The 22,170-nt window shown below is 42.1% G+C and overlaps 1 protein-coding gene across 1 annotated transcript in view; it reads right to left on the reverse strand.

Moving 5' to 3' along the window:
- RARB (retinoic acid receptor beta) overlaps positions 1-22,170 on the reverse strand; it is an 888,683-nt gene that overhangs the window by 432,538 nt on the left and 433,975 nt on the right. The window lies entirely within an intron of this gene.

The following is a 22,170-nucleotide window of genomic DNA, read 5'->3' on the forward strand; positions in this document are numbered from 1 at the left end:
TCCCGGAGTTCACTGAGACTCACGTCCATCGAGTCAGTGATGCCATCCAGCCATCTCATCCTCTGTCGTCCCCTTCTCCTCCTGCCCCCAATCCGTCCCAGCATCAGAGACTTTTCCAATGATATAAACACACATAAATATATATGTGTATATACACACACACAAATATATATGTATATAAACACACATAAATATATATGTATACACACATATATGTATACACACATAAATATACATACACACATAAATATACATACATATACATAAATATATATGTATACACACATATATGTATACACACATAAATATACATACACACATAAATATACATACATATACATAAATATATATGTATACACACATAAATATACATACACACATAAATATATATGTATACACACATAAATATACATACATATACATAAATATATATGTATACACACATAAATATACATACACACATAAATATATATGTATACACACATAAATATACATACATATACATAAATATATATGTATACACACACATAAATATACATACACACACATAAATATATGTGTACACACACACACACTGGAACGCTACTCAGCCATAAAAGAATGACATAATGCCATTTGCAGCAACATGGATGGATCTAGAGATACCAAGTGAAGCTGGAGAAGGACAGATATCACACAACATCACTCATGAATGGGATCTAAATTATGACACAAATGAGCCTAGCTGTGGGACAGAAACGGAATCGCCGACATAGAGAACAAGACTGGCGCTTGCCCAGGGGGGAGAGGCCTGGGGGAGGGGTGGGTCTGGAGGCTGGGCTCAGTGGGTGTAAGCTGTTATGTACAGAACGGATAAACAACTTTACAGCATAGTTCCTGTGTGTATAGGACAGGAGCTATAGTCAACATCCTGTGATAAGCCATAAGGAGAACAATATTCAAATATATATATATATACACACATACGTATGACTTGAATGACTCTGCTGTACAGCAGTAATTAACACAACAGTGTAAATCAACCATACTTCAATTAAAAAATCCTTTTAGTTTTATGACACAATGATATAAAATTATGTATATATAGCAACCAATACCAAATTAAATGTGAGGAAAATAACTACAGCTAAAGTTTCTAGAATTATGTTTTAGATAAATTAGATTATGATACATACTGAGGTATCAATATTGGGACATTTATGAACTATTTTTATTCTGTAAATGTACTCACTAAAATAAATTGCAGGCTATTGTATCTAGTAATAAACATGAAAAAATAATCTAAGCCATAATAGTTAGTATCTAATTATCTTCATTGTAAAATTAGTCCCTAAAAACACAACTAACTCTACAGTGATTGACCAACAGATTTTTAAAGTTACATTGATTCCTACCAATCAAAACCCTGTAAAAAAAGTTGCAGAAAAATCTGGAGAATAATTAGCTTATACGGATCCCCAAGACACTACAGCACTTCCTTTGTTTGATCTATAAATTATTTAAGTATGAGAGGTTATTCAGTTGTACCTAAAGAATCCTCTTTCTTATCTTCAAAAAAGGGCAAAATTGGATTGAGATTGGTGTTAATGCAGAACTTTTCACATCTCATTTGATTCTTGAAAGGTTATCCAAAGAAAGTTTTTTTTTTTTTTTTTAATGGAAAATATTCCTGGGATGTAAAAGCTGTTTATTACTTTCTGCACTGGTACAAAAATTAGAAACCACCTACATGTATATAATGGCTTACCTCTATCTTTAAAATATTATACAGAAATTAAAATGATAATTGGGGCTTCCCTGGTGGCTCAATAGGTAAAGAATCTGCCTGTAATGCAGGAGACCCAGGTTCGATCCCTGGGTCAGGAAAATCCCCTGGAGAAGGAAATGGCAACCCACTCCAGTATTCTGGCCTGGAGAATCCCATGGACAGAGGAGGATATCCTGTGCTATAGCACAGGATCTTGAGTCAGACGTGACTCAGTGACTAAACCACCACCACCAAAATGATAACTATGAGCATATTATATATATATAATATTATAATAGGAAAAGAAAAAATTCTTGTAAAAAGGATTTTAAGTGCTTTATAATAATGAAAAACTTTTTTGATTCCTGTTCTGATATTTACCAAGTCATTGGGAAAAAATACTGCCTTTATGTTCTGTGAGCATAAAAGAGATGAAAAACAATGTAAATACTAAATTTGGAGCCTTCAAACTTGCTGTCATTGCTACTCTTCTAGAATAACTGCTGTGACTCTGTATTATGTCAACACTCAATCTCTTTCCGTAATAGACTTCACATTCTCCCCCGCCCCACCTTCTTCTCTTCCCCCTTCCTTGCCTGCTTTATATTAAAGGAAAACCTACATGTCAGCAAATTCACGGGATTCCTTGACCATGCAATCAGAGACAACACGGGCAACCTTTCCCCCAAAGAGTTAATTTGTCATCAAAGCACACTACTGTGCCTTGTCACCCTGCATTATAGATATTTTAATCTCCACCGAGAGACTGTAATTTAGGGGCACAGAATTCCTGGTTCAGAAGGTACCCTTTCAAGTCCTTGCATAGACGGCATGAACTGAGTCAAAGTCTCTTCCCAGCCCAAGTTACTTAGTGACTGCCCAGCTTTAGTTACGGTAACACGACCCAGCAAAGTGGGTTAAAAGTTCAATATGTATCTTTTCATTTATTCCCCTCATGTGCTTCAGAATAAAAATTTATAGTCATACGTTTTTGGATTCTTTTTTTATTCAACAAAATTAGTGAGGATCTCCTTGGTGAAAAGCATTAGCATAAGTGAAGTTGTCAGCAATGTAGGACTTAACCTCAACAAGTGGACAGTTTCATGGGAGGGATACTTATTTAAACCACTGACCACATTATAAGGGCGAACAACCAAAATTCTTCATTAGAGACCTACAATTCATGTGGTGAGAGTCCAGAGGAAGTAAAGATGAAATCTGAGCAGAATATTCATTGAAACAGGGGAGTACTATCCCATGAGTAAGATCTGGGTATTTACACCACTCTGGCGTCAGCATGTTGAGTGACAGAGTCTATATGAGAAACAAGATTGGGGCTGTTAAAGCTCTCCCCTTTGACTTCTTCACTGGACTAAAATGTCTGCTTAACATATGAGAGAGAAATAAAAGTTATGCTAGGGTGTCTCATACATGCTCACAACCTCCCAGTAACGTCGCGCTACAGAATTCTCGTCTACTTCCAGCTCAGATATGAGGACTGGAGAGAAGAGAGGAAGATGGATGAGGACTCCAACACAAGTCCATGCAAACCAACCAGTTGTCTCCATGGAATTAATTGACTCTGATTCAATTTATCACGTTTCTGAACCGGATGATTTTTTTTTTTTTTTTGATGGCACATCTGGCAACATCATAAAAACTCCAAGTCCCAAGTGATTAGACAGGAATTACTTTTGCACATTATTTATGACTAGTACTGATGTGAGCTCATTCTGAGTAGCAAGTGACAGAACTAGCCAAGGACAAATTGAAAAAAAAAAAGACCTGGGGGTGGGAAGAAGGTCCTTTCACTTCAAGATCCTTTCAGAAAGGGCCACCATTTATCATTTGAAACTAGAAAACTGCTGTCATTAACAGATTGGAATTAATTAAGCATACCTCAAGGAATCGCCTGGCAGTCTCTTTTTCATCTGCCTGTTAAAGAAACACATTCTTTAGTTAAGAAGTTGAAGCTTTCCATGGAAAAAATGTGACCCACCCCGACCTCAGAGAGAACCTGCCAGTTAAACATCTCCTGCTGTGCTATGTGGGGCTTCCCAGGTGGCTCAGTGTAAAGAATCGCCTGCAACGCAGGAGAAGTGGGTTCCATCGTCGGCTTGGGAAGATCCCCTGGAGAAGAAAATGGCACACCTCTCCAGTATTCTTTCCTGGAGAATCCCCTGGACAGAGGAGCCTGGGGTTGCAAAGAGTCGGACCTGACTGAGCATGCACACACGCTGTGCCATATAATGCAAGAGCCACAAGAAGATTAGGAAACACTTCATATTTCCTGCTCCCAAAAAACCACCACCACTGACATTTTGTCCCAAATATCAGTACCTTGATGACCTCAAGAAAAGAAGGCAACATCATTTGGAAACATAGCGCATCTTCTCCCATTATGTTTTTGTTGGATGTGTGGGTCAGCGGGATGGTACTGGGAGGGGAAAGCAGAAGGGTATAGGAGCATATGTACTAATTATCCCTTCCTTCATCCAAAGCAAATGAATCCAACGGAGGGAAATGCAACCTTGAAGCCATCTGCTTCTGCTGAGGTAGCTTTCCTTCCATGATAAAGAGTCTCTTACATATTATTGAGGGCTTCCCTGGTAGCTCAGCTTTACCAGTAAAGAATCCGCCAGCAATGCAGGAGACCCCAGTTCATTTCATGGGTCAGGAAGATTCCCTGGGGAAGGGATAGGCTACCCACCCAGTATTCATGGGCTTCTCTGGTGGCTCAGAGAGTAAAGAATCCGCCTGCAATGCGGGAGACATCGTTTTGATCCCTGGGTCGGGAAGATTCCTCTGGAGGAATTCATGTATGTCCTATGTATGCAGCCCACTCCAGTATTCTTGCCTGGAGAATCCCCATGGACAGAGGAGCCTGGAGGGCTACGCTGCACGGGGTCGCAAAGAGTCGGCCACAACTGAGCAGCTAAGCACAGCACACGTATTATTTATCATTTCCGCTTTTTCTTCACCTTCTTCATATTCCTCCTCTTCCTCAAACCCCTTGCCCCCTTATCAGTCAACTGACTGAAGCTTTGGGAAAAACTGAGTCTGATCCAGGATCTGGGCAAAGGACCTTCCACGTGGGCTTCGATTCAGTCCACATGCTGGCCATGCTTCCAGGCAGGTAAGATGGGCAGAGCCTCACCAAGAGAAGATGAGAGGAGGTGGTTTTAGCCCGGGGTCACTGGCTGGGTCCCCATGGAGGTTTTTTTCTGGCTCCAAAACCCACACTTTTAAATACGCTGTTCTACACTTTTCCGTAACTTGGTGACTGTTGGAACCGACTCAGAATTGTTCTGTGAGGGAAAGTCCTGCTCCTTTGACTCCGTAGGTCCTTGTCAGGAGAGTATAACCTCAGATTCATGGCTTCTCACGGCTGACAAAAGTCTTTGGCTAAAGAAAACAGTTTTTATGGAGAATTGCCTGAAGGCTATGAAGGCCTTTTTTTTTTTTGGTCTTGACACACTCATATTTATTTTTGGATTAAGTTCAGATTGCAAGAGAGCTATATGTACCTGGAGACTTTGCTTGGGATCCCCACAGGGACCCGCCTTCACGGACTGAACCCTGGAATGATTAATTTGGCCTGCATTGAGAGATGTTATTAAAAACACAAACTCATGAACAGAGTCAGATTTACCGTGTTGTCGGCCTGCCCTTGGCGATACAGTTGTACGTGTTCTCTGGGGGGCTAGATGGTTCTGTGTTATGAAGCCTGTCGTCCACGTGACTCTGTGGACCCTCTTCTTGGGACAGGACTTCACATCATCCGAGCGACACTGAGGACCTACCTTGGGGGATGCCCTTCCTTGCCCTGGCCTCATACTGGTTTCAACCCACTTCCCCGCACTTATTTTCTCTTTCCCCAGCGTTCTTTTGTTGTTTTGCTGTTGTTTTAGTTGCTAACTTGTCTGACTCTTTTGTGGACTGTAGCCCGCCAGGCTCCTCTGTCCATGGGGTTTCCCAGGCAAGAATACTGGCGTGGGTTGCCATTTCCTTCTCCAGGGGATCTTCCTGACCCAGAGATCAAATCCACATCTCCAGAATTGGCAGATAGAATACTTACCACTGAGCCACCTAGGAAGCCCTTCCCCAGATGTCCTCCTTTACAATTCTAAAAAGTTGAATTATGAATTTTTTGTAAGTTATAAAATTTATTTTCCTCAATGACGTAGGACATACATAAATCTGTTAGTTAAAAAATACCTCCATTTGCTATGGAAAAAATAACCAAATCTATACAGTTTCTTACTTAGGCGGTAATTATGATTTTACAGACAGTAAGATTGATAACAATTATTATCTGTCTGGTGTCTATGAAAAGAAAAGTGTTATTAGGAGTGGGGCATGGATGGAGCATGTGGATATAGTACGAAAAAGCTTTGAAGAACCTGATAGAATAACTTTCCTACTCCAAAGTATCTCCTCAGAAATGCTACCACTCACTGTTGAGTCAGGACCTTAAATGAAAAGTTAGCATTTCAAAAGGCAAATGTCCCTGGAAGGGTTAATTCCTTGAAAACAGAATCGGGCCTGAAAACCTTTAATGCAACCCTCAGCTCTGGGAAGACAAGGATGCTAATTTATGCAGGGCATTTGTTTCAGTTGAGCACAACTGAATTAGCTCAGTAGAAGGTCTCCTTTCCTTCGTTTCAATTAATCCCACAAGTTGCCATTTAGCCTCGGTCCCCAACCTTTTCGGCACCACGGACGGGTTTCACAGAAGACAGTTTTTCCGTGGCCCTGGGTGAGAGCTGATGGTTTTGGAATGATTCGAGCACATGACCTTTATCGTACACGTTATTTCTATTATTATTGCATCAGCTCCACCTCAGATCAAGTATTAGATCCCAGAGGTTGGGGGCCCTTGATTGATTTAATGTACTCATTCATACGGTTAAAATTTAGGGAGCGCTTACTATGAATTAAGGACTAAGCAGCAAGGGTAGAACGGTCAGCGAGACAGAAATCACCCAGAATAAAGAATAAAGTTAAAGAAAACGTCACAGATAATCCCATGACCAGCAATAAGTATTATAAATAAGCTCCCCAGGCTTTGTCCTCAACCCACATAGACACCCCTAAACATATATACTTGGTAAAAAGTAGAAGCATATGAAGTATTCTTAATATTTAAAACAAGTCTATTAAGTGTATAACTTGTCTTCCCCACTAAATATTTTCATGTCAATATATTAATTTCTCCATCGACATTTAAGAGTTGCTTATTCATTTCATTCTCTCTATATTTTACTAAATCGCTTTTTATTAGCCAGGAAGATTGTTGCTAGTTTTTTTTTTTTTTTTAATTATAAACAAGTCTATGCTAATATCTGTGTTCTCTCAAGCACACTAAAACATTTATTTCTTATGAATAAATTCATAGCAGCCAAAATGCAAAGCCATTGGTATGAATATTTTAAGGCCTTTGTCATTTACGGCAAAATTATTCCATAGAAAGGATATATCAATTTTCATTCTCACCATCAACGCTATATATATTTCTCTATAGCCTGGGTAACAATGGGAATCTTTCTTTTTAAATCTCTGCCTTCTTATAACAAGAGATATAATTTTAATTTGCATTTCTTTAAAAATTTGCATTTGAACAATTACTTTGAAGGCTGAAAATTTTAAAATGTTATTATTGGCTATTTTTCTTTCTTGGTAACGTGTGAATTTTCTGCTCAAGGCTTTTGCCGTTTTCCTTCACGTTTCCTTTCTCCTGTTTCTAACACATTAAGGATACAGTCATAGTTTTTATCTTTTTAATGTACACTTAATAACCACAAAAAGTAACCCGTATGTGTATGGGATAAAGCATATTAGTAACACGGATATTTAGGGGTTAGAGCTCTATCACTCCCACTGCGTCTAGCACATACACTTTCCCTTCCCATTTAACACCAGGAGATATCTGTAATCTGGAATTTGGTCTTTATTATTCTCCTGACTTTTTAATGCACAGTTTTATTACAAACATATCATTTTTTTCTAAACAATATTTATTTTAGATTTATAAAAATAGCATGCTCTATGTAGCCTTAAAGAATCTGCTCTTCTTGTCAATATTATGACTCTACTGTCTATATGTGCTTTTGCCTATAACTTCATTTTCACTGATGAAAAAAATTGACTTTAGGGAATATGTATTTGTCTGTTCATAGATATTTGGATGGTATTCAATTTTTACAATTTAGGAACAGTGTTACTATGACCATTCTTAAACATGAATCCTGGCATTTCTATTACAGAGCTTCTCCTATGACCTACAGACAAATTGCTTGGTCATAGGAAATCTGAATATTACATTTTATAGGATAGTGCTAAGCTATTTTCTGTATAAGGCTGTATATTGTCACCCTGCTTATTTAACTTCTATGCAGAGTACATCATGAGAAACGCTGGGCTGGAAGAACCACAAGCTGGAATCAAGAGTGCCGGGAGAAATATCAATAACCTCAGATATGCAGATGACACCACCCTTATGGCAGAAAGTGAAGAAGAACTAAAGACTCTCACCAGCCATGTATTTCAGAATATGTTGATCAACATTCTACCCAACACCTGGTACTGTCGCCACACTTCTTAATTTTTCAGCCTAATGGATAAAAAAGGACATTGCAAGATGGTCTTGACTTGCATTTCCTTAATCACCAATGTGTGGTTGATATGGGACATCAGAGTTATTTTTTTAGTAAACTGAAGTCTACTGACTATGTCTGGTTTGGATTATTTGTCTCTTCCTTCTGATGTACAAGGTCTTTCCCTTTCCTCTGTATATTCTGTCTGCCCAGCAACTGGAGTGCAGTTGGACTGATGCTGGTGTCTGCCCAGCAACTGGAGTGCAGTTGGACTGATGCGACCCCAGCAACAAGCCTTGTCTGTTCCTTTCCTCCACAGCACTTCTCTGCTTGCCCATTTCTGGACACACATCTCTTGCTTTCTATTCTCAAAAACTTTGACAAGTACTAAAGAGATGTTAACCTTTGCAGCAATATTTATTTAATGTATATTTACTTAAACCTATCAGGGGATTCAGAATAGAACGAGACAGTATTAATAGTGGCACATGCATATTTTGATTTGTGACTTGGTTTTGGTTTTTCGAATAAAATTTCTTGTGAAGAAGAAATGAAAGACAAATCCTGAAACTGCCTCCAGGGTGTCAAAGCAGGTGGTGGGTGGGGGGCGGGTGGGTGGTCAGGGATGGTGTGAAGTCCCGTCATGCCTCACAGATTGCCATCAGAACCCACGGAAATCCCTGGTTTGCCAAATATTCCATCCAGCCATTCTGATAAAAGAGGTTTACTAAGCATGGGAAGGGCTTCCCACGTGTCTCAGTGATAAAGACCCCTCCCTGCCACTGCAGGAGATGTGGGTTTGATCCCTGGGTTGGGAAGATCCCCTGGAGAAGGAAATGCAACCCACTCCAGTATTCTTGCCCGGAGAATCCCATGGACAGAGGAGCCTGGCGGGCTACAGTCTGTGGGGTCGCAAAGAGTCAGACTGGACTTGGGGACTAAACAACAATGGTCAAGCATGGGGACAGTGACTGTCTTTTCAAGCACGTGGCCATCATCGCGTGCTGCTTGTGTAAACGTCAAGACTAATGTCCTCCTTTAGGTATCATGTTGAGTTGGTGAACTTCATAATCATTAAGCAAGTAACATCAGAGAAATTTGATATTAATAGAAGGAAAACCATCATGGTTGAGAAATGAACGTTATTGCAAACATCACAGAAATTAAATCAAACATTATTAGAGACTGTTTATAGAGACAGAGTGACCTGCAGAGCCTGCAACCCTCGGAGGAGAGGAGGGCTCTGCCTTCGCTTGGGTCCCCTGACTCTGAAGGGAGCGTGTCTGTGATAGACAGTCTCAGATACACGTGTTTCTCAAATGTGGACTCTGTGTGATAAACACACATTACTCTGCAGGCCATTGTTACTCATGAAAAAAGAGTCATTTCTAATACCCAAACTTGAGACCAGGATCTCCTGGAGAATTCTGAAATTTAAAGGAAAATCTTGGCAAGATGTAAACTCTGGGAAGTGAAAACTTCCTTATGCCTAATATAGACTTTAAAGAATATGGAAAATACATGTGCGTCCAAGAACAGCCTTTACACTTAGGAAGCCATGCTCAGAAAACACAGTTGATGGAATGCCGGTCTTGGGGCACCAGAGAGCTTTGCTTATGAGTGGACTGATTCTGCCAGCGGAGGGCAGGTAAGGATGATGATTGTTACTATTTACTGAGTTCCTGCTATTCTAGGACTGTTGTAAGTAGTTTACATGGATCAGAGGATGACAATCTCATCATAGCCCTTTAAAACAACCATTATTAATATGATTTTACAGACCAGGAAGCTGAAACACAGGTTAAAAAAACTTTTTGAGGACACAGATGGGGTCTGGAAATAGCAGACTCTCTTGTCTGCCATCCTGTAGACAAGATGTACCTCTTGTACATCTCCTGTGCCATCTGTACCATCTCCCCCAATGATCTGCACTGATCCATTTTTAATTCAACAAGATGAACTTTCCCTAATCTGTGCTTCTGTCTTGACTCTTGCCCCTACAGGAGAGGGGCAGTCTCTTAAAGGTACTGCTCGCAGTGAGGCATGGGATTCAGCACTACATAACGGCTACATGACTTACCGCTGTCATCAGTACCCACAAGACACAATCCTTGTCCCCAAAATGCCCCCAAACTTTTATTTTATCTAGACAGTTGTCAAGCTTATGGGCACTGGGCAAAATATCTTTACATTAAATTAAAAGATTGCATTCTCACTGGAAAATGGTCATTCCCAGCAAATACTACAATGATTTTTTTTGTTTTTAGATTTTGACAACAAATTGAAACAAAAAAACCCTCTATCTGTACAAGTTTTATACTATTAAATTTGACTCATGATACAAAAGACAGAGACCCAGGTAACCACTTTACTGAAGGCAAAGTTAACCAGGGAAGAGTTTGGTGAGGCTTGGAATCCTTACATGTGATGTAAGTAAAGCTTACATGTGATGTAACTTTCAGATCAGAGATCAGATCAGATCAGTCGCTCAGTCGTGTCCGACTCTTTGTGACCCCATGAATTGCAGCACGCCAGGCCTCCCTGTCCATCACCAACTCCCAGAGTTCACTCAGACTCAAGTCCATCGAGTCAGTGATGCCATCCAGCCATCTCATCCTCTGTCGTCCCCTTCTCCTCCTGCCCCCAATCCCTCCCAGCATCAGAGTCTTTTCCAATGAGTCAACTCTTCGCATGAGGTGGCCAAAGTACTGGAGTTTCCGCTTTAGCATCATTCCTTCCAAAGAAATCCCAGGGCTGATCTCCTTCAGAATGGACTGGTTGGATCTCCTTGCAGTCCAAGGGACTCTCAAGAGTCTTCTCCAACACCACAGTTCAAAAGCATCAATTCTTCAGCGCTCAGCCTTCTTCTGTAGGTTGTCTCAAACAATTTTAAAAGATTTTTGGCATGTATCAGTTGATGAAGCTAAAATAAGATAAGAAGCTGAAAGAATCTCAGATGTGGAGAACAAACAGAGGTAGAAGTATAGAAGACAGAGCTGGGACAAAACCAGCTTTCAGCAAAAAGAATGTGTCATTGAAGGAAGGGTGCCGGGGCTGGAGGGGGAGTTGCTCAGATTTTCCTGTTCGAAGAGGGAGAAGCCACTAAGAATTCTGGAAGGTTAGACAAAGTCACTTAAATTTATAGCTCACAAATCCTGAAGAGAGACTGCCAGGGGCAGCAACGTGATGCTTAAGATACTAAAGAGCCGCTGATGATGAGGAGGATAAGATCACTGCCCCCATACTCTCCCAGTGACTGGACCTGAAATACGGACTTGAAATAAGAATGACTCTTCTGGAGAATCTCACAGGCTCTGACATGACAGTGATGGGGAACCCGGCAGAACTTTGAGGGTAAGCCTTTAAAACTAAGAAGAGCAAGACGGATGTTAAAGAAGGCACATGGAGGTTATAGGAGGGGGTGGGAGTTTAATGTATAAGGAAGAGACCAAGAGAGAGCAAAAGAGGCGTAGAGAAATTCATTCAAAACACGGGAAACACTGTGGCTCCTGGCCGTGGACTTGTAGCTGCCAGAGCCAAGAGAGTCTGGCTACGATGGAAAAAAAACCCTCCCCTAAAATATCACTCATCAGTTCAAGCCAACAGAGTCACATCATGCAGAAGAAGAAAGTCACTGTGAGAACAAAATTATGTGAAAATAGCTGGATTACTAGATTTTTTTGGGGGGGAGATAAAAGGCGTAGTTTTTCCTTCTTCAGTGGTAGGAAGGTACAGTTACAGTAACAACACGCCACAAGCAGTTCTGGAGGCCAGAAGTCCAAAATCAAGGTGCCAGCAGGGTCTCTCCCTCCTGAAGTCTGTGGTGGGGCTCTGCCATGCATTTCCCCTAATTCTGATAGCTTACTGGCAATCTTTTTTTTTTTTTTTTAGTTGAAAAAAAGATAAGTCAACTTTATTGCTTAGTAGTTTGGAGTTCTGGTTTCTTTATATCTTGGGTTTGCAATAAGTGGAAAATATAAAGTTTCCTTGGGGTCCAGAGAGACTTACACAGGTGGTGGGGAAGATCCCCTGGAGAAGAGCATGACAACCCACTCCAATATTCCTGCCTGGAGAATCACATGGACAGAGGAGCCTGGCAGGCTACAGTCCCCAGGGTCATAAGGAGTTGGACATGACTGAAGCAACTCTCACTTAGATAACGTCCAATAAACATTATTTTGCAAAATTCTGAGGGGTAATAGATTTCAGGTTGATAAAATTCAATTGTTGCAAAAAAAAAAAAAAAAGACCATAATGAATTTAAAAATAGGCTTTCACTATGTTTAGTTAGCAATTCTATCTCTCTTTTAGGGCTTCCCTGGTGGTTCAGATGGTAAAGAATCTGCCTGGAATGCAGAAGACCTGGGTTCGATCCCTGGGTTCAGTTCCTGGGTTGGGAAGATTCCCTGGAGAAGAAAATGGCAACCCACTCCAGTATTCTTGCCTGGAGAATCCCATGGACAGAGGAGCCTGGTGGGCTACAGTCCATGGGGTCTCAAAGAGTAATCAATGAAAATTATATGGAATAAAAATCTCTGTAGAGAAATAGGAACAGGACTTCCCTGGTGGCCCAGTGGTTGAGAATCCACCTCCCAATGCAGGTGACGTGGGTTTGATCCCTGGTGCTGGGAAGACTCCACACACAGAGAAGCGAGGAAGCCCATGTGCCACAACGACTGAGCCCACGCTCCAGAGCAAGAAAAGTCACTGCCGTGAGAAGCACGTCCACGGCAGCAATGAGTGGCCCCTGCTCAGCGCAACTAGACAAAGTTCATTCATAGCGACGAAGACCCAATACAGACAAAAAAAAATAACTATTTTAAAGAGAAATAGGACTATATGTTATTTTCTGAGCCTAGAAACAGAGGTTATTTTGCACAAGTTTGTGAGTTGGCTACATGTGGCACACTCAAGTCTCCTATTGTGCTACCTCTCCAGATGGCCCATTTGTCTATTTTAAAAATATTTAGGTGGCTATATTTCAGTCATGTAGTGTGGTAGAAAGAACAAAACACTCTCCTCTACATGTAGAAGTTATAATCCAAAGAGACAGCTAAACCGTTCAAGCAACAGCCACATTTGAACTGCAAAATTAGAAATACGACTGTTTTAAAAAGGAAAGATCCACTGTGTGCTAGGTTACAGCAGGGAAATTTGATTTCTTCATGGAGCTAGAAGAAAGGCAATGGAAGGAATGTGCTCCTTGGGCTGAAATGCAAAGGCACTGATGTCTCTGATGTTCCTTCTCTTGTGGCCGCATGACCCCAAAATTCACAGTCTCCTCCCTGCATCTCTGCCTCTGGGTCCACATTTCCCATCATTACAAGGACGCTGGCGTACTGGACCAGAACCCACCCTAATGACTTCATTTTAACTCGATCATCTGAGAAGATCCTACTTCTCAGTAAAGTTATATCCATTTCATAGATCCTGGAGGTAAGGAGTTCAACATCTCTTGGGGAGACATAATTCAACCTCTAACAGTCTTGTACGTTTTTCCTAGTAAACCCTAGGATGACATCTCATTGGAAGTAGAACCTGACAGGACACATGAATAAGAACCGATCGCTCTGATGGGTTTCCCAGAAAAGCCTCAGACAGACTTAGAGGTGCCAACTGCAGCACTTAACCCACGTGTGTTAAGTAAATACGAGAAGAGTGAACTCGTGCGTAATGATACATTTGGTTCCCTTCTGTACACCTTAGAGAGTCTGATTACATATCAGGACCTGGAGGCAAGGGCTGGATGGGTCCTTGCCAACCCCACGTGCCATCCAAGATGGGAAACTTAAAGCACCTTCCTCCTTTCCCTGGATCTTCTGCCATGGCTTTTCCTAGTGCCGACTCACCGTCCCATGCCCGGCACAGTCACAGGATTTGGTTTTGCAAACCTTTTCCTGTCCATTTCACTTCTAAAGTTTCTTCTGCTCCTCTCAACAGCTAGAGCGTTTATTTTAAGCAGTTTATTTGACACTGTTATTTTTTCACTGAATCATTCCAGCATCCCTTCACCTATCCTTTCATTCCAATAATCTTCAACATTTTAGATGCAATGCTTCTTTTAGTAACATATGTCATAATACCTGCTTTACTATATCAACATGAGAACTATAGATAATATAGCCCACTTGCATATGTAATTTGAAAGAAGATAATATGATGCCCTGACTGCAATATCAAGAGTGAATTAAAAGAAGATCACTTATGATAAAATAATAGTTACTTCAGTGTGTAAAAATGCTCGAGCATAAAGAAATGGTAAGATGCTTGTCCCTCTAGGCAGAGCTGCAATGGATGTTTTAACTCCAAATGCAAGTTGACAGAAATGTGTGGTATTGGTGAACAAAATACCACGAACAACACTGCCATCAGTGACACGATTTCCTGAAAAGGTGAATGACTCTTAGAAACACTCTGAAAAAAAAAAAAACCCTCAAAAAATGAAGATGAACCTCCTCTCGGTTTACACAGCAGCAGGAGACCCCGATTCGATTCCTGGGTCGGGAGGATCTGCTGGAGATGGGATACGCTACCCACTCCAGTATTCTTCTGCTTCCCTGGTGGCTCAGCTGGTAAAGAATTCACCTGCCATGCGGGAGACCTGGGTTTGATCCCTGGGTTGGGCAGATCCCCTGGAGAAGGGACAGGCTACCCACTCCAGGATTCTGGCCTGGAGAATTCCAGGGGCTATACAGTCCATGGGGTGGCAGAGTCAGACACGACCGAATGACTTTCACTTTCACTATAGACACAATAAAAGCATACAATATTTTACCATTATACTTAAAGTAGAATTACAGTTTCGCTTCAGTTAATCATAATTTCTTTGGGGGAGGGCTTTTGGTATGACTAGTGGAGACACTGGGACGCCGTGAGATATCAGGGAATTCTATCACGCGCAGTGCAGCCCTGAGCCCGTGTCCATCAAATGCTCATAGTTCTGCCAATCACTGTGACATCCAGAAGCACATCCACAAATTTCCAAAACCCTCTGCCAGACAGAACCATCGATTCGCTCACTCCATACACTCTGAAAGAGCTTCAGCAGGACCAGGTGTTCAGGTTAACAGACGCAGGGAGGAGGAAAAGCAATGAAATCAACTAGACCGCAGAATAGGACCCTTATGATAAATAAAATGCACACAGTAGGTACACAGGTGAAGGGGGATGTTACAGGCTTTAAAAAATCAAGGTCTTTGAAGGCAAAGAGCAGTCAGAGTTTTAGATCTAAATGAGTCTTGGTGACCATGACTTCCCAATAGGAGTGTAAGACAGTGTTCTAAAAACCTTTGCCCCACCTCAATATCCATTGCCATCAGGAGGTGTGACAACGAGGCTGACTTTGGTCACAGCAGGGGGAGTTCAAACCTGGTCCCACTGTTTTTGGCTGGGGCAACTTTAGGAAAGTTGGTCACCTCAGTCTTTATTTTTTAATTCTTTCCAGGTGGCAGACAGAGGTAACACATGGAGCGCACTGAATAGATGGCAGCTACTTTTAGCATCATTCTTACAGCAAAGTGGAAAACAAGCGAGCGGATGGTACCGCCTGTCTGGCACCGTTGGAGGGTCTGGTGGCCTCAAGCTCTCGGCGGTGGCCTGCAGCTCAGACGGGCTGCCAGAGTCTGTCTCTGTCTTTCCCCCGTCTCTCTCTCTCCTTTCCTCCTTCCTTGCCTCCCTCCCTCCCTCCCTATCTCCCGCCTTTCCTCCCCATCTTTCTTGCTTAAATTTTCAAGAATCATTCTCATGTTAGAGAGAACTGAAGCAGAAAAACTGAGAAGCAAAACAAAACAGGGAATTATGTCAATCCGACGACATGGCGCGAACCCCCAGAGCTGCTGTGGGAGGGCTGAGCTGCACCCTGAAGACAGCTTGGAAGGCAGCCCCTGGTGGCATGCTACTTGCCCTCAAGCCCAGCTACATGGATGCGTATGGAGGCTAACCTCCCACCACTCAAGGTCATCCGAATGGGTTTTTCATCATTAGAAGCAAAATAACCCATCTGAAATGTATAGGAGTTGTAGATCAATGGACTCATCAAGACAGAGATTTGGAACCCATGGGAGCTCTCGTATCTCACGGCCGACTCAGCCAACTCAGAACTGCTGTGGTTCCAGTTTTCAGAGGTTCGATTTTCATGAGTTCAAAAATACTCTTTTTAAATGTCTATTTAGGGAACTTCCCTGGTGGTCGAGGAGCTAAGACTCCGAGCTCCCAATTCAGGGAGCCCAGTTTGATCCCTGGTCAGGGAACTAGACCCCACATGCTGCAAGCAAAGATCCCGCCGTGATGGAGACCAAATTTCCTGTGTGCTGCAACAAAGACCCAGTGCAGCCAAATAAATGCATATTAAAAAAAAGTCTGTTTAATTTATTTGATAAATCTAAAGGAATTCTAATATAAATTCAAAAATACCCCTTTCTTTTCCTCCATTCGTGGCCTCTTTTTGGTCTATTTTTTTTTTTTTTTCTCCAAACATCCTCTTCTTGGAGATAATCAAAGGAATAAGCTTAGAGGAAAATTCATTCCTGCTTTTATGATCACCTCCGTGGACTGAAAGCCTATTTCTATTCAAAAACATACTTCAAGAGTTGAGATTCTCCTTTGGGCATCGTAGTTAATTTGATGAAATTGAACAATAATCTTTTTGTTTCTAATTCATGTTCACATATTCCTGATCCCCCTGGGGTAAAGTTCGACAAACAGCTCCTCGTTAGAACTATTCAGAGGATTCCACGTTCACTCACTCAGAGTCTGGGGAAATGGTACAGACATCGAGGAGATGGCACAAAGATCCCTTTATTATTGGGGAAAAGAGGCATCTCACTGAAGCAATCAATGCCTCCTCCTCTGTAAGGGACGGCCTCTGATATGATATGCACAAGGCCCTAGGCTGGGCCTGATACGAAAACTGTTCAATCATGCCAAAAGCTTAAACTCTATCCAAAACATGCAGGTGAAAGCCTTTGACATCTCTCAGCCTTAGAAATTCAGAGATACACAACCACCATCAGCAGATGAAATGGGCAAAAATTACTACTGTAACAGCTGTAACACTGGTACACCTACTCAAATTCCTCGCAAGTTTTGTTTAAATGTATTTTACTTTATTTTTATTTGGCTTGAAAATCATGAAGGCTACATACCTATGAACCATACTATTACATGCGACATACACACTAAATGCCAGCAATATATTAAGTCCCAGACACATTAAAATTAGATGCGATCCAGTGGGGTCCAGTGGGGTCACTGTGTCTGTTTAAGGACAAATATCACTTGCAGGAGGAAGAAGATAAGACTACAGAGCCAAGGATGATGGATAATACAAGTCAATGAGTTGGTTCTAGTTATCATCAATCTGCATGTATTTGAAACAGGATCAACACCTCCGGGCCCATTGTTCTTCACGTGCAATAAGAAATTCCAATCTGGCCGCACACCCTGCGTTAGACAAGCTGGGTAAACAAGGCTCCTCTGGGTTGCAGACAAGCGATAGAAATAAGACCCATTTTATGTCCCGTCATCGTTAATTCTGAGATTCACGGTCTACCTCTCCAGAGGGTTGGTTTTTTTTTTTTTTAAAGCAAACACCGAATTTTGTGATTTTTGACAGCACTTTCTGATCAGTAAAGAAGCGGGGGAAACAACCCTCATTTTAAGATGCTGGCGTTAAATGGAGATCACTTTGAGAGAGGCTCCGAAGCCAAAACTCTTAATATTTTCCAGCTTACCACAACCTATAAAAAAGCACATGTGCGGCCATAAAACAGAACAAGCAGCCATGAAAGGAACATAAAGAGAGGCAGACGGACAGTGGGCCAGCGCTCACAGAGAGCCCTGGAACATTAAATTCTGAGTGTCCCTGGCACAGTGTATTGGGCTTTCCTCCCGTTGGAAGCCTTGCTTGCTGGGGACGACGCGCTTGCTGCTCACAGCAGAGAGCTGAGTGGAGACATCGCACTGACTCCCTGCCTGTGGGCCCACCCTCAACCCCTCACTGATGAAAAAGGACAGCCCTCCCAGGGAAGTTGCTGAAACTGAAGAGGCTGTGAGGTCCTTCATCCCCAGGGGCTCTGTGAACCGTCCTGGGAAAGAGACACCCACAGTGCAGCAGGGGATAATCCGAGGCCTTCAGCAGCTCTCACTGCCCAGCACATCGGGAAGCACAAGCACTCTGGAGCCTCAAGATCTGGGCTTGGAATTTGGCCCCAACATTAACTAGCTGTGTAAGCGCTTTACTTTCTCTAAGCCTCATAGTCTTCATCTGTAAAATGGGACTGTGGCTCATGGCCTGGCAGCAATATTAGGGATCTATTTTAAAAGTTTAAGAATGACATGCCTTAAATAAACGCTCAGTGGATTATCTAGGAGATGCTCAATACAGGGTAGGTTGTTCTTACTACTTATTTTAACTCTCTCTTTTATGTATTTCCTCATTTCTAAGCTTATAGAGACTCAGTGAAGTAAGAATTAAGTCATAAAGCAAAGACGAGGACATCACATGTGGAAGATGCCTTAAGTTCACTTCTCTCCTGCAAATATATATATATTTTCCTTTTCGTCGGAAGGTTCTGGGGAAGAGAATTTCTGAAAGATGGCCACGAGATTCCCTCTGAGTTGTGCGTGGTCACAAATGGTCATCCCAGTAGCCAGAGGCTCCACCACTGGCACAAACCAAGGACAGACGGGCTGCTCGCCTGAAAACAGTGTGGAGGCCAGGAGAAAATCTGAGCAGTGACACAGAGGGCCATCTCCTCCTGGTGTTGAAAGGGTCCTGGAGAGGCTCTGATTTCACCCCTTTATAGTACAGCTCTCCTTTGTAATTTATACTCCGTCTGTATCCTGAAAAGATCGAATGTGACTTTTATAAAAGACTATCCTTTAAATAAAAATATTTTCTAGTTTATGGAAGAGAAGCTTGGGAAGGCTGAATGACAATAAAGGAGATGTTGGGTCAGGGACTTTCTCATATGTGGGAATGGGAACCTGTGTCCCCTAGGAAGACAGAGATCCAGTTCTGGCCTAGGAACCCCAGGCTGGAGAGTTACGGCGGAGGCAAGAGTGAGGAACAGGGGTAACATCAGTAGCTGCTACGGAAACTGTCCTCACTTGCTCTTGAAGTAGGAAGTTCTCCAGCTATATATAACATGGTGCTGAAAGAAGCTTGTTACAAGGCAGGAGAATTTATGTTCTGCTTGAGCTGCAGAGTCGAGGTGTGTACGGATTATGACAGCAGCGCCAGCAGGGCCCATCATGCAGGGACAGGACCCCGTGATGGAGTCAGCACTACCGCGTTTGCTCCCTGAGTGTCCCATGGCAGCCAGCTTCTCACCAAGCGTGTGTTTTGCTACTTATCAAGACTTTATGAAATGTGCCTACCTAACTGACCTCAGTATATAAATAAAACTTCAAGTTTAATTTTAGCAAGAAACAGTTTGTGTGTAATTTTTTTTTTAACCTGACCCTTGTTTCCTGGTCTTTCTAAACCACAGGCTTTAACAAAGACAACTTCCTCTCAGAGGGCCAACTAACAGACCACATGGTAAGAGTGCCTTCTTTTAATGTTCTTCTTCTGAGCAGCTTTCATGTATTTCATCTACTACAAGAAGTAATTAAATCCGGTATTAGCCAGAGTGTGAAGCAAGCCAGCTTTGGCGTTTCAGGCCTGACCTTTCTGAACCTCGTCCTTTTTCTGCCCCTTCTCCGGACACCATTGAGTGACATCTTCCAAGATGCAATCATTCAGCACCCTCTCACCCATGTCCTCAGAAAAAACTAATTATTCATCCTCTTTTGTTGAACTGCAAACACTCTTCTTCTGAAAGCTGAATTATATGAAATCAATATTGACGAGCTTTGAAGTGGAAAACCAGGAGTTGCCTGATGAGTCAACTTAGTATTGATGGCATCTTGTGCTTTTTCAGTAATTGTGAAATGAAAAGAAGAGCCTTGTGTTTACAGGTGATCTTGGGTACAATCTAGCCCAGCTTGTTCAGGGTCTAAGGAATTAGAGAAGCTAACAGTTCCTGTTAGACACAGAGCATGACTAGATGTGGGATGAGTTGATTCCTATCCCAGTGTTCTTATCTCCATAACAGGGGCCAGCAAACTTCTGTAAAAAGCGAGATAGCGGATATTTTAGGATAAGTGGGCTATATGGCTTCTATCATTGTAACATGAAAGGAACGATAGATAATATGGGGCTTCCCTGGTGGCTCAGAGGGTAAAGAATCTGCCTGCAATGGGAGACCCGAGTTTGATCCCTGGGTAGGGAAATACTCTGAAGAAGGGAATGGCAACCCACTCCAGTGTTCTTGCCTGGAGAATTCCATGGACAGAGGAGCCTGGTGGGTTATAGTCCACGGGGCTGCAGGACACATCTGAGCGACTAACATTTTCACTTTCATAGACAATATGTAAACAGATGAGTGTGGCTGTGTTCCAATAAAACTTTATTTACAAAAACAGGTGGTGGACTGGCTTTGCCCTGCAGGCTGCAGTGTGCCAAGTGCTGCTCTGTAGAATTCTAAAAATATCTGCAAACAGATGGGTGAGGGATTTGTATGTTGAGAGCCTGTTCGAGTGTTCGGGGATGCTCATCCAGCATAAAGATCTCATTGTCCTTCCATTTACTCTGCTCTGCATTCTCCTTACAATCAGCAGCCAAAGAAGGCCAACATTGCTGGCACGTGCTGGTGGGTGTATCGGGGCTGCAGCCGCCCACCTAGGAGTTGTTTTCCACCTGCAAGATTAGATCACCCAGGATGGCACTAAAACTCGTAACTCCAAGGAGTCTTAACTCCTTGGCTACATCTACAAAATATACTTCTGATCTAAGGAAAGGAATGTGTTAGAATGTGTTGTCCATCAGGCTGGCTGTGCTACACAATTAGCTCCTAAGGGAAATTTTAATAGCTTTAACAGTCATTTAGTCAGGCCCCTTCCTGTGTTCATTGAAAGTAACCTCATTATGCCATTTGCATGTTGGTTGAACAGGGTTTGAACTGGCACCTGGGTCAGCTAGATAGTTCGAATATACCTTTTTTTCCCATCTCTCTTGATAGCCAAGAAGGTATTCTGGCTGCATCTACTTTCAATTTCAACTTAAGAAGCATGAGAAAATGCTATTATGCAACTTAAAAGACTTTATTGGTCACATGCTTAGGCCAGAAATCCAAAACACAGAAGAGAATTACCATCAGGTCATGCATTCCAAGAAGGAAAATAGATCAGTAAATATCAGGCACGATAGTAGAGTGATTGCAGCCAACATTCCTGCAGTGAGAGTCTGTTCATCTGTCCATCCATTCATCCATCTACCCATCCATTCAAGCATCCATCCATCCATCTATCCAAATACCCAGGCATCCAGAAATCCCTCTCCTGTGAACTTTGAAGGCACCATACTAAGAGTTGAGGGGTCCCAGTGAGGTGGGGCAACCTTCCTGTTCCCAGTGAGCTCAGGAGGGAGAAACTAAGCAGCAAAGACCACCATGTAGCAGATAAATAGGTAAATAAAAATAAATATTAAAATAATTAAAATAAAACTTGCAGCTATAGGAAATGTAATATAAAAATTAATAGTATCACACACACACAGAAAAATGAAAGGAGTAATTTAAAGGAGATACTTCTAAGAACAAATATTTGGAACAACACCCAAAAAGCAGCAAAATATGAAATAACCAGCAGGCAGAGCTCTGAAGAGCTCCTGCCGAGCTATGAACCTGAAAGAACTTAGAGAAGATGCTGCAGATGCCTGATGCAGCGCTGTTGAACCCATATGCCTTTTACCTCCCGGTGCCAAACCAGGAAAACCGTTTCCAA

Source organism: Bos indicus x Bos taurus, chromosome 27 (genome assembly GCF_003369695.1).
Source record: "Bos indicus x Bos taurus breed Angus x Brahman F1 hybrid chromosome 27, Bos_hybrid_MaternalHap_v2.0, whole genome shotgun sequence".
In the NCBI taxonomy this organism is placed as follows: Eukaryota; Metazoa; Chordata; class Mammalia; order Artiodactyla; family Bovidae; genus Bos; species Bos indicus x Bos taurus.